This window comes from Anomalospiza imberbis, chromosome 16, assembly GCF_031753505.1.
Source record: "Anomalospiza imberbis isolate Cuckoo-Finch-1a 21T00152 chromosome 16, ASM3175350v1, whole genome shotgun sequence".
Classification (NCBI taxonomy): domain Eukaryota; kingdom Metazoa; phylum Chordata; class Aves; order Passeriformes; family Viduidae; genus Anomalospiza; species Anomalospiza imberbis.
In genome coordinates this window covers 6,178,611-6,189,127 of record NC_089696.1, presented here as the reverse complement: position 1 = coordinate 6,189,127, position 10,517 = coordinate 6,178,611, and the positions used below count along the sequence as shown (strand labels likewise).

The 10,517-nt window shown below is 40.8% G+C and overlaps 1 long non-coding RNA gene across 2 annotated transcripts in view; it reads left to right on the top strand.

The window, feature by feature from the left end:
• The first annotated feature begins 3,322 nt into the window (after positions 1-3,322).
• LOC137483550 (uncharacterized) overlaps positions 3,323-10,517 on the top strand; it is an 84,249-nt gene continuing 77,054 nt past the window's right edge. For both annotated transcript variants that reach the window (XR_011004517.1, XR_011004516.1), the window contains exons 1-2: positions 3,323-3,472; positions 8,930-9,003. This is a non-coding gene — a long non-coding RNA (uncharacterized lncRNA). The remainder of the gene's footprint in view (positions 3,473-8,929; positions 9,004-10,517) is intronic.

Genomic DNA, 10,517 nt, shown 5'->3' with positions numbered 1-10,517 from the left:
ATTGGTCTTTATAGCTGTACAAGTCTCAAACTCTTGATTTCTATGTGCCTGACACCTCCAAGGAACCCCTGCATGTGTAGGTTTTTACTTCTAAAACCTTCTGGCTGAAAGAGACAACTGCCCATTTCATACCTGTCAGTAAGGCTTGGCATTGAGCCTATTGTAAACTGACTAATATGTGTCTGGATTTTTGCCATTCTAGATGCTTTAGAAGAAATTAGTTGGAAGTATTTCCAGTTTGTCACTGAAAAAAATTGAAGTAATTTCAAGATAAAACTGAAATATATGCTGGTAAAGTGCTGATTGTTCGAAATGCCAGTTGAACATCTGATTTACATAATAACCTGATTTTTATGGCACCTGGCCAAATGCAAAAGTAAATGATGGTACAGACAGGCTTTTATCTGAATTTCATTGTTTGGCTAGTGTGGCAGGACAAAGCTGAAATAATAGTGAAAAAGAAAAGCAACTTGTTGCATACATTTGCAAATGGCTTATGATGATATATGCAAATATTCTCTGATTGACTCTTTTATTTCCATGAGTTGTATCTGTATGTTTCCTTCCCTGGCATGCAATAGGGGTCTGCACTTGGAAACTTGCCTACTCTTCTTAGTTGAAACTTTAGATTTTTTTATACTATGAGAACACTTTCAAACCAGTGCACCCGTTCTTAATGGTACACTATTCAATTCCTTGCAGCAGTCATTTTACTGATATTTGTTGCTATGTGCCTTCGAAATTAGAAGTGCTGCTGTTTAAATATGAATGCTACTAAAATTGCATATTAACTAGCAAGCTGTGGGAATCTCTGTTACCAATAACTGCCAGGAAAAATAATTTCATGCTGTAAACTTAATTTGGAATTCACTATGGGCCAAGAATGATTTACAACTGTCAGGGTTTCCCAGCAGAAGACTCAGGAATAAAATAACTATTGTTTAAAAGTTAAACTTTCTTTGAATAAATTTATATATTAATATCTTGAATGTTTGCTGTCTGACAAGAAATAAAATTTTCATATATAAAAACACTGCAAATTGAAATTGCTAATGATTAGTCCATGGTGCACGGGACTGTGATAGAAGATCTTTATAGAAAGGTCCTACTGGGTTTGGGCTCTATCCATATAATAAATTTCCTTTATTATAGGAAGATAAATTTCTCCTAGATAGTCCTTGTTTCTTGCAAATGAAATGAAATGGAGTGGGTTTCTTTGGCAGCAGCACTTGCTGAGGCCTGCAGGAGGAGCAGAGCAGCCCTGCTCCACACCTGAGCTGCACCTGAGCTCCTTGTGCTGGCTCTTGTACATGGCCAAGGCCAGCGAGTGACCATGAGTGGCACTGATGGATGTGCTGCCACATGCTCACACCGGTGTTTTATAGAGCATCCCCCCTTCTGTGGTCAGGCCCAGAAAATTGAATTCCTATAAACTGTCTAAAATGTCATGGCTTTATTAAAATAAATACCAGACACTGTGAAGGAAGCACTTGAAGCTGCAAATGCATCGAGGTCTGTTGTGGCCACTGCTGAAGGCAGGAGACTGAGTTAAATGGACTCTCAAGCTGAAAAAGTGCAATATCCTCATATGTTAATTTCCAGCTGTGTATCTTAAATGACTTAGTGTAATTCAGTTAGTGGATCTTTTCACTATTTGCTATTTCTCTGTGAGTCTGAAAAAGGCTTCAATGTATGGCACACATGCAGTGCGTTTAGCTGCTGATGTTGTTGCCTTCTGGCTGTATGAATGATTTCAGGAGACCAGAAGAAAAGTGGAAAGCTCAGTGATTTTGGTTACAGTAAATATGACACTGAATCAGTGCTTCTGAGTAGACACAGCAGGTGCTGTTCACATTTCCAGTCGTTCCTACAGTGCTTTTTGTGGGCCCACTAGTATGGTCATATATTGTGTGTGGGTATTGTGTGCAGGGTCTTAGATAAATCTTTTACTGGTAGCAAATGCTGAGATATTATTCTACCCAGGAAAAAGAGCTTTTAATAGAAGAAGGACAGTCTTGAGGATGCTTAGTCCCAGCTTCTGGCCCTGGTTCCCTGGTCTGCCTAAGTATTTTTGTGAATCCATCACTGGATGTGTATTGTCACTATGCTTGCAGCTGTCAACATTTCTCTGGTTTCAAACATGAAGAAATTCCTTTAGATGACCTACTCATGTCTTCTAAGTTTCATTCCTTTAGGGTATATTTCCATGGGGTTATGAAAGATTTTTATTATCCTTTCATGAGTGCATAGCATTTGAGTATTAAAATGTGGTCTGGAATGAAATTCTGCTGGAAAGAATAGTTTTTCCTTTGTCCTTTAATTCTGTAGTTGTAGCAAAGTAGAAAATACTGCAGACAGTGCCATAAAATTTAAATAATGAATGTAAAAATCTTTTCCCAGCTGTGACAGGGCAATATCAGAAAGTTCTGAATTGCTTATCTGTTTCCTAATGAGAAACAAGGAGTATTCTAGATATTAGGAGATTCCCTAGGGCTAATATGTTTGAGGACCATGTACTGAAAGTACCTAATGTTTAACAAACACAAACTAGCACTGCAGAATGATTTCAAAGAGTGCTTAGAATATTTTTATTCATGAGTTTTGGTGGGGTTTTGCCCCAGATTTTATTTCAATAATGAACACAAATGCATGACACCTTTGCAATTCCTGTCTGCTCCCATATGAAATTCATGTTCACATTGAGAGGCCAGTTCCTATTTGGGAAAGGCTCTTGCACGCAGGCAGTGGAGTTGAATGTCCCCTCATGCCTGCAGAAAGCAACCAGGGAAACACCTGGGGCTGATTTGAATGGGTTGGCTTCAGATGTTGGCAGAAGGCGCACGCTCCAAGGGCCACCAAAGATGGTTAATTGCTGTGAGCTTTGGTGCCTGACCATTAGCTGGGAGACACAAAACCTCTTCACACAGAGTTACAATGCTTATTTCCAAGGCAAGCAGAAAGCTGTGTGTCTGTATGGCTGGGAGGATTGGCAAGGGAACGCCACAGGGTAAGTGGCACTGGAATGCTGATGTCTTTGCCACAAGGGGTAAACACAATAATGCTGTTAGCTACAGCCCTTATTACTTCTTCAGTCAAAAAGAAACAAAAAAAACAAAACAAAATTCAAAGAAAAAGAAAGAAGAGCAAAACCCTATAATCATTTTTGTGAGGGAGTTTTCATGTGAAGTTTCTAGCACAAGTAGTTGCATTTCAGGAGTAGGATTTGTGCCAGGTTTCTTGAAATTGTACTACTAGTGGCTAAATTATCAATTGATTACAGGTGTGTGTCTGCCTTTATGGGGGATTCAACTACACTTTAAAGGAGCTTAATAAATAATATTGGAAGCAGCTGGCTTTGCTGCTTCTTTAGAGTCCTGTCACACCCATTCCTGGAGAGAAGTTACTGTTCCTGTTATTTTTCTCTTGTCCTTAATACAAAACTGACTGAGCGTGGAATCAAATGATGGGGTGAGTTATGAGTACAAGTTTGTCTTCTCAGTGTGCTAGAACTTGATTATTTGGCAGTTCTTCCTTTCTTTAGATGGGGTATTCTTGAGATTCTATAAAATGCTTGCTGTAATAAAAAAGAGGTTAGGAAAGGAGGGACTTCCAGCCCTGCATTTCAGGAGAATAAGTGTGCACTCAGGCTGCTGTGGATTTTAAAGTGATGCATGAAAATGGAGCAGTGTATTTTGTAGCTGGAAAAAACAGGTGGATTTCAACGTTTAGGAGGTATTTTCCTTTGTTAGGCAAAGAACAGGGCTCCTGCCTGGATGGCTGGTCTGGAAATTGCTTATAGGATGGAAATCTGTGCTGTGCCTTTGAGTGGAGGTCAGCCCCATAACAGCCACTGCTGTGGCCTCTTCCAGCTCCCTGCCTGCTGCTGGCACAGTCATGGCTTTGAGCGCCTTCCCCAGGGCTCTGCTGGAGCTCAGCTCCTTCAGGAAAGGAGGTTCCAGGGCTCTTGCCCTGTCTGCCCAGTGGCCCTTTGTCTCCCTGCAAGTTCAGTCCTAGGGTGGAAGAGGAAAAAATGCTATGGTTACCTCTAAAGGAATTCAGCTGTTAGTTCAATGCCTATTAAATTTAATAAAAGCCACTTAGATGCTCATCCTCAAGAGCCAGTCAGATGCTTTACATAAATCTTAATTTGTTTACCACAGTTGCTTTAAAAACAAAAACCCCACCACATCAGAACAGACATGGCCCCTGCTAATTGCACCCTAAAGTACATTGAGATAACTTTGGACAGATGTGCCAATATTTTATTATGCCAATTTTTGGCCAACATATTTTTTCTGTGTGTAGGCCTGATAAACTGCAGTTTTTAGGCTTTTGGTTTACTAAACAGTGGCAATAGGAGTTGGAAAGGCTGGCATGCAGTATGGTTTTTTCACGAGCAAGAGGCAATAAACTCCTGGGACCTGAAAAAACCAGTTCTTCCTTCAGTTTGACAGAATGATATCTGTACTAAACTGATACATTAATTGAGTCTGGCAGCCTCCATTTAATTGTGACTCATTGCAAGTGATCGAGTTAGGCAGCTCCTCAGTTGCAGTTCTGTTTTTGTCATGAGAATAAAAGAAAATAGGTAGCATGCATAGTTTTACTTTCTTTTTGTTCCTAAAAAGCTCTGCAATTTTAAATATTAAAAGATTTATGAAATTCTTGGGTTTTTTTTGGTTGTTTTGGGTTTTTTTCTTTCTTTTTTTTGTTAGTCTATTTCACACATTTTTGACCGTGATAATTTTAGCTCCACCTGTGAAATTCCATATCACGATTTATTAGCTGTTATCACAACCATTCCAGATTTAAATGTACATGGGAAACAATTAAACAGAACTAAACTTATTTGACACAGTTGTGCTATAACAATAATGCCAGTTAATTTCAGCACTGGTCAGTAAAAAGAACACTGCCTGTGAGAATGAGCAACCCCAACATCTGGAATCAGATTCACCTCACTGTGGCTCACATGTAGATCAACCTCGTGAGATGTATCCATCCTCTAAACCTTTTTAGTCTGAGGAATGGTGCTAGAAAATGAGGAAATGATGAAGGAGATTCCTTGCCTTGCCTGCCTGTAGAAAGTAATTACTTGTTTTTATCTCTTGATTGGTATTATGCTTGCTATTAAGAAAACTTAAGCTAGTCTGAAGTCTTATTTTGCTAGGAGTCAACACTTTGTTTAATTGTACCCTTATCAAAAAGTCCAAAGTAACCAAGCTGAGAAAAGAGAGGGTGGAAGAGAAAAGAGGGACAAGTGAATAATGATACCTGCAAGGTCTTTGCAGAAACAGAATAGTTCTAAATCCATTTGGTTACTACCAATTACTTGCAGATCTAAAGAACTGTTCTCTCTCACAATTTGTCATTGTAGTGTGGTTTATAAATGTTAAGCTATACAATGGCTTGGTTAAATACTCCAAAATATTTAACATTTAGAAAATTATTCCTGACTTTTGTAAACTGGAGTCCTAATGCACCTGTGAACTTCTGACCACCAAGCAGAAATTCTTCTAATAACTATGTAATCATATTCAATGCTTTCTAAGAAAGACGGTAGAATAATTTTTTAAAAAAATTGGGAAAGTAATGGGGAAGAAATTGGTGTCAGATATGAGTTCACAGAAATCTGCATTGGTGTGCTAAACTCTTGAAAGGAAGGGCCTGTTACAGCCTCTGCAGTAATGGGCAGGGATTGAGTCCCAGAGCTTCTTATGGTCAACAGAATGTTTGGAGTTGCTGTTTTGTGTGTTCATATATTAACATACTATAAAAATGCATAAATAAATAATAATTCAGGATTCAGATAAAAATAACTCAATATCAGAACAGCTTCAAAAAATTACAATATAAATTGGTATTAATGTGCAATGCTGGTTAGTTAAAAGTCTGCTACTCCCACATAAATATGGGGGGGGAAGTGAATTATCTTCATTTACATAATAGCTCATCTCAGAAATATAGGCTAGTAGGACCTGATTCTTTATTTGAGATTAAAAATTTAATGCTTACAATTTGACATCATATGAAGAGGCTAAAACTTCCTTTTTCTCTGTGGTAAGACACTGCAATCACTAGGCTTTTATATGTGCTATGTGTAACTTATGTGCTTGCAATGATTAATGTTGTAGTTATTTCTATTGTGCTAATTCATAATGCTTCTTGCATTTGCTTTTGTGGGACAAACCTCCATCCATCAGTGGTGTGTTATCTTGCCAGTTTCTCCACTATTTTTATTTAGCTAATTCAACCATTGCATTACTTAAAAGGATCTAATTAATCATTATGTTAGTAATCTTGACTTTTATTGAGACCACAGTTAATTGGGTTTACAAATTGACATGGCAAAATTTGATCCAGACAAATTACATTGGAAGAGGATTTGTATCAATAAAAATCTCTGGACTGATAAATTGCTGGCTTTTCCAGCTGGTGACAAAGATCTGTCCCAGGCCAGGGAGGGCTCCTCGGCACAGCCATGCAGTGGTGCCGACGTGCTGAACACACCTCTGCAGAGGAGAACCTGGAGATGTCAGGAGCTCTTCAAAAACATTCTCTAGTTAGAAGAGGCTGATCTTGCATGGCTTTCAACACCCACCTCCTGCCTGAGTCAAGGACTTCTCTGAGTCTAGCAGGCACTTCTGGGATAATGGGAATGAGAAGGAGCTTTCCCCACATTTCCTGGGAATTGTGCAGCGCTGCCAGGGCGGGCACCTCCATCTGTCAGAGCTTGGGTGCTGAGGGCTGAGGATGGGGAGCACAAGTGGAGCTGGGGCTGTGCTTAGTGAGGGAGCTGGCAGGGAGGAAACAGGGACTGGCAGGATATTTATCCATGGGAACTCAGGGAGGCTGTGCCTGGCTCTTGTGGAAGGCAGCTCCTTCCCCAGCAGCTGCAGAACGGGCTCAGTGCCCCAGGAGCTGCCGAGGGGTGAAGTCTGTCTGCAGAGCCCTGAGCTGCACCCCAACAGCCCCTGTGCAGGGAGGGCTGGTGGGGCAGAGTGCCCCAGGGCCCCAACCTGCTCCAGTGGCTGTGGGGGTGCTTCTCTGGGGCCCAGGGGGCTGGGGAGAGGCTTCACGTCTGGCCTGGGGCTGTTTCCCACTGTTTGTCCCCATGAGCATCAATGGCAGGGCTGGAGGGAGCTGGGCAGGAGCCCTGGAGGGGACTCCTCCTGTTGGGATCCACCTGGAAAAAATGGGGGCAAGGCCCCCTTTTCCAGCTGGGTGTCAGCCTGCTGAGGAGAGATTGGAGCCTGGGAGGCCACGGGAAATCACAGAATCAATGAGGCTGGAAAAGACCTCTGAGATCATTGAGTCCCACCTGTGACCAAACAGCACCGTTTCAACCAGACCATGGCACCGAGTGCCACATCCATCCTTTCCTAGACACCTCCAGGGATGGTGACTCCGTCACCTCCCTAGGCAACCCACTGCAGTGTCCAATCACCCTCTCTGTGAAGAAGCTCTTCCTGATGTCCAACCTAAACCTCCCCTGGCACAGCTCAGGACTGTGACCTTGTCCTATTGCTGGGGGCCTGGGAGAAGAGGCTGAGCCCCTGAGTGAGACAGTGGTGGACAGGACTGAAAGGATGTGGTGACAGGGACAGGAATAACAAAACCCAGAGATGCCCATTCTGTGTGCCTGCATGAACATGAGAATACCCTCGGAGTCGCAGAGACCAGGCCGGCCAGCTCGGTGGCTGGAGTGCTGCCCTGGAGAAGCAGGCAGGGAAGGGGAGGAGGGGGAGCAGGAGCCGGGAAGGAGCAGACTGGATGTACGTGAGCTGAGGAGTTCTCTTTGAGAGACTGTGGGGCAGGGCTGGGGCAGAGGCCTTTGGGGTTGGGGATTATTCTTCTGGTCCCCAAACAGTTCAGTCCTGGTGTTTCCAGAGTCATAAGAATAATTTGGTGATTTTGTGTGTGAGGTGATTTGGAATACATTATTGCAGTTAGAAACACATTAAAAATGCTGGATATTATTTATGGAAAAATAATCCTGTGTGTAAAATTCATAATTTACTGGAGCTCTTATTTTTTTTTCCTAATACAATCAATGCTGAATATATTTAGAAGTGTTTTCCCTGCACTATCTGCAGGCTGTGCCAATTAGATACAACAACTCATTTAAAGTCTATTGTCCTTTGCAGAGGCTGGAAGAAGCACTGCAGGGGTTTTGTGTATTTACTGTGATACTGTTTCGTTCCCATTGTTATCCTGAACCATTTATTCATATTCATTCTCCACCTTGCTGCCTGCTGTTGTGGAGCTCAGCAGATGGCTCTGACCACTCCTTGAAGGGCTCTCAGGGTCCTGAGCTAGCTTCAAACCCCACTGCTGCTCCTGTGGCTGCAGAATACATGGATATGGCATAGAGAGATGTCTCTGCTCCTGTTCAGCCCACTGCTAAATGATCTTGGATGCCATTGGACCTGAAAAGGGCAGGGTGTTTGATGTGTTCTGGGGCAGAAATGTATCTTTTGGGCACGTTTGAACATTTTGGTACAGATTGGCTGAAGGAAGGCCCGAGTAGTTTGCTGAATGACAGCACAATAGCTCTGAAGCAATCGATGAGGTGGTTCCTTTGGAAAGGCAGACAAGTGGGTTAATGAAGAAGTTCAGACAATGCCCACTGAAATGTTGTGCTGTTTTGCTGATCTTTAGCAGTATTTTAGAAAGAGTGGGAGAATAAGAAAAACTCCAATGTTTTATGCTTTAAAGAGTCTTAAAAGATTACTATACTGATTTTCCTTTTATTGATAAAAGTCTCCTAAGTATTTTGATTCTTAGTTTTTATGTATTTTGGTCTCCATCCTTAATTAAATGTTGAGAGAACTTACTGGGAAGTAACTTACTGTTTTATTCTGTGTCAAGTGCTGTTTGAATCAGGGTGACCTAAAATAAATTGGCTTTTTGTTTTATTGTTTTCTAGCTGTCCGGCAAACTAGAATATTGCTGATTCACCCAGCTTTTCTTTTCAACTCTGTGCCAGGAATATTTATACATGTAAGTACTTTAAAAAAAATCCTTAAACATTAGATTTTTTTGCACTTACTATGAAAATGGTTTTGAGAAAGAATTCTGAATTTAGATATATTGTTATCTTTTGCTAATTTTGAAAACATTAATAGATAAAAATAAGCTTGCTTTTTAAACATTAGTTATTGTGATATTTCAGTACAGAAGAGACCTCTGTGGTTATATTTTTCAGAGTAATGTGCCATTACTGGAAGTAAATTATTCATATGAAAAGGATGATTGATCAAACACAAGCAGTAGCTTGTGAGGGCTAAATGTGAGGGCTAGAACAAGGTCAAACTTATTTTACAGGTGTATAGAAACTCGTAAAATCAGTAAATTGGACATGCAGACAAATATATGAATCCATGAATATAATTGTTTTCATTGTTATATATTATAGCCTGTTTTTCTCCTCTGACTTTCTCATAGACTGCAATGTACATTTATTCATCCTGACCTGTAAGCACTTTACAAAATCCTTTTTAATGGCAGTTTTAAGCCCTCGTCCTCAGTTAGAGATACACTCCTGTATCCCAGAAGAATTGATGTAAACTCCTTGCCTTCTCTTGACATGTCAAGTAAAGATTACACTGGTTCAGTGATCTCTCTCCCAAGTACAAGCACTCTGCCCTCAGAGGTGGGTAATTCACAAAGAAATTTAGAGCCAACACAATAATAATCATGAGTAGTTTATCTAGTGAATTTCCTGATGAGTTGTGATGCAAATAATTGATGTATGAATTTCAGCATTGTGTGCATTACCATTCCTAAACAGTGATTATATCTTGGAGACTCTGGACTCCAACTGTTTAATAAAGCCAGTACAATTTAGGACAGGTCAGACAGAAGTTTTGTTAAATATGAGAGATCAGGGGGACAGCATCTCCCTCCTGGTGCCCTGTTCTCTGCCAAGGGATTGCAGACCCAGCCTATAAACTGGGATGGAGGAAGAGGCAGGGAAAAGCCACAAAGTTCAAAGTCAGCAAAGCCAGGTGTGCATCCCTGGGGAGGGTAGAATGCTGAAGTATCTCCTTAACTGCCACTATTTGGGAATCAAGCTAATGCAGTAAATAATATGGACAATAAACCCAGTGAATGTTACAGCAAATATTATGGACAATAAATAACACGGGCAATATAGAGGGGTGGCTCTTGGTGGAGCCTAGACTGGTATTAGCTTAGCAAGGAGTTGGAAATAATCAGACCATTAAGTTTTAGGTGAAGAGAATTTCAGTAAAGACAACTTCTTAGCCTGACCTCAATCATCAATATTAGTAGTTTTACCACCACAATCTGAATCTCAGTCAGGGAAAAACCCAACAAAACAATTAAGTGCTGTAAAAAGTGGATTGAAATGATATCATGCAACTTCCCTGACCACTCACACAGGCAGCACTTCTTGAATAATTACAGGAAGAATTTAATTATCTACAATAAAATCAACAGCAAAGAAGAGCAAATATGAGAAATATGTTTGTATCTTATTCCTCCTGTAAGTT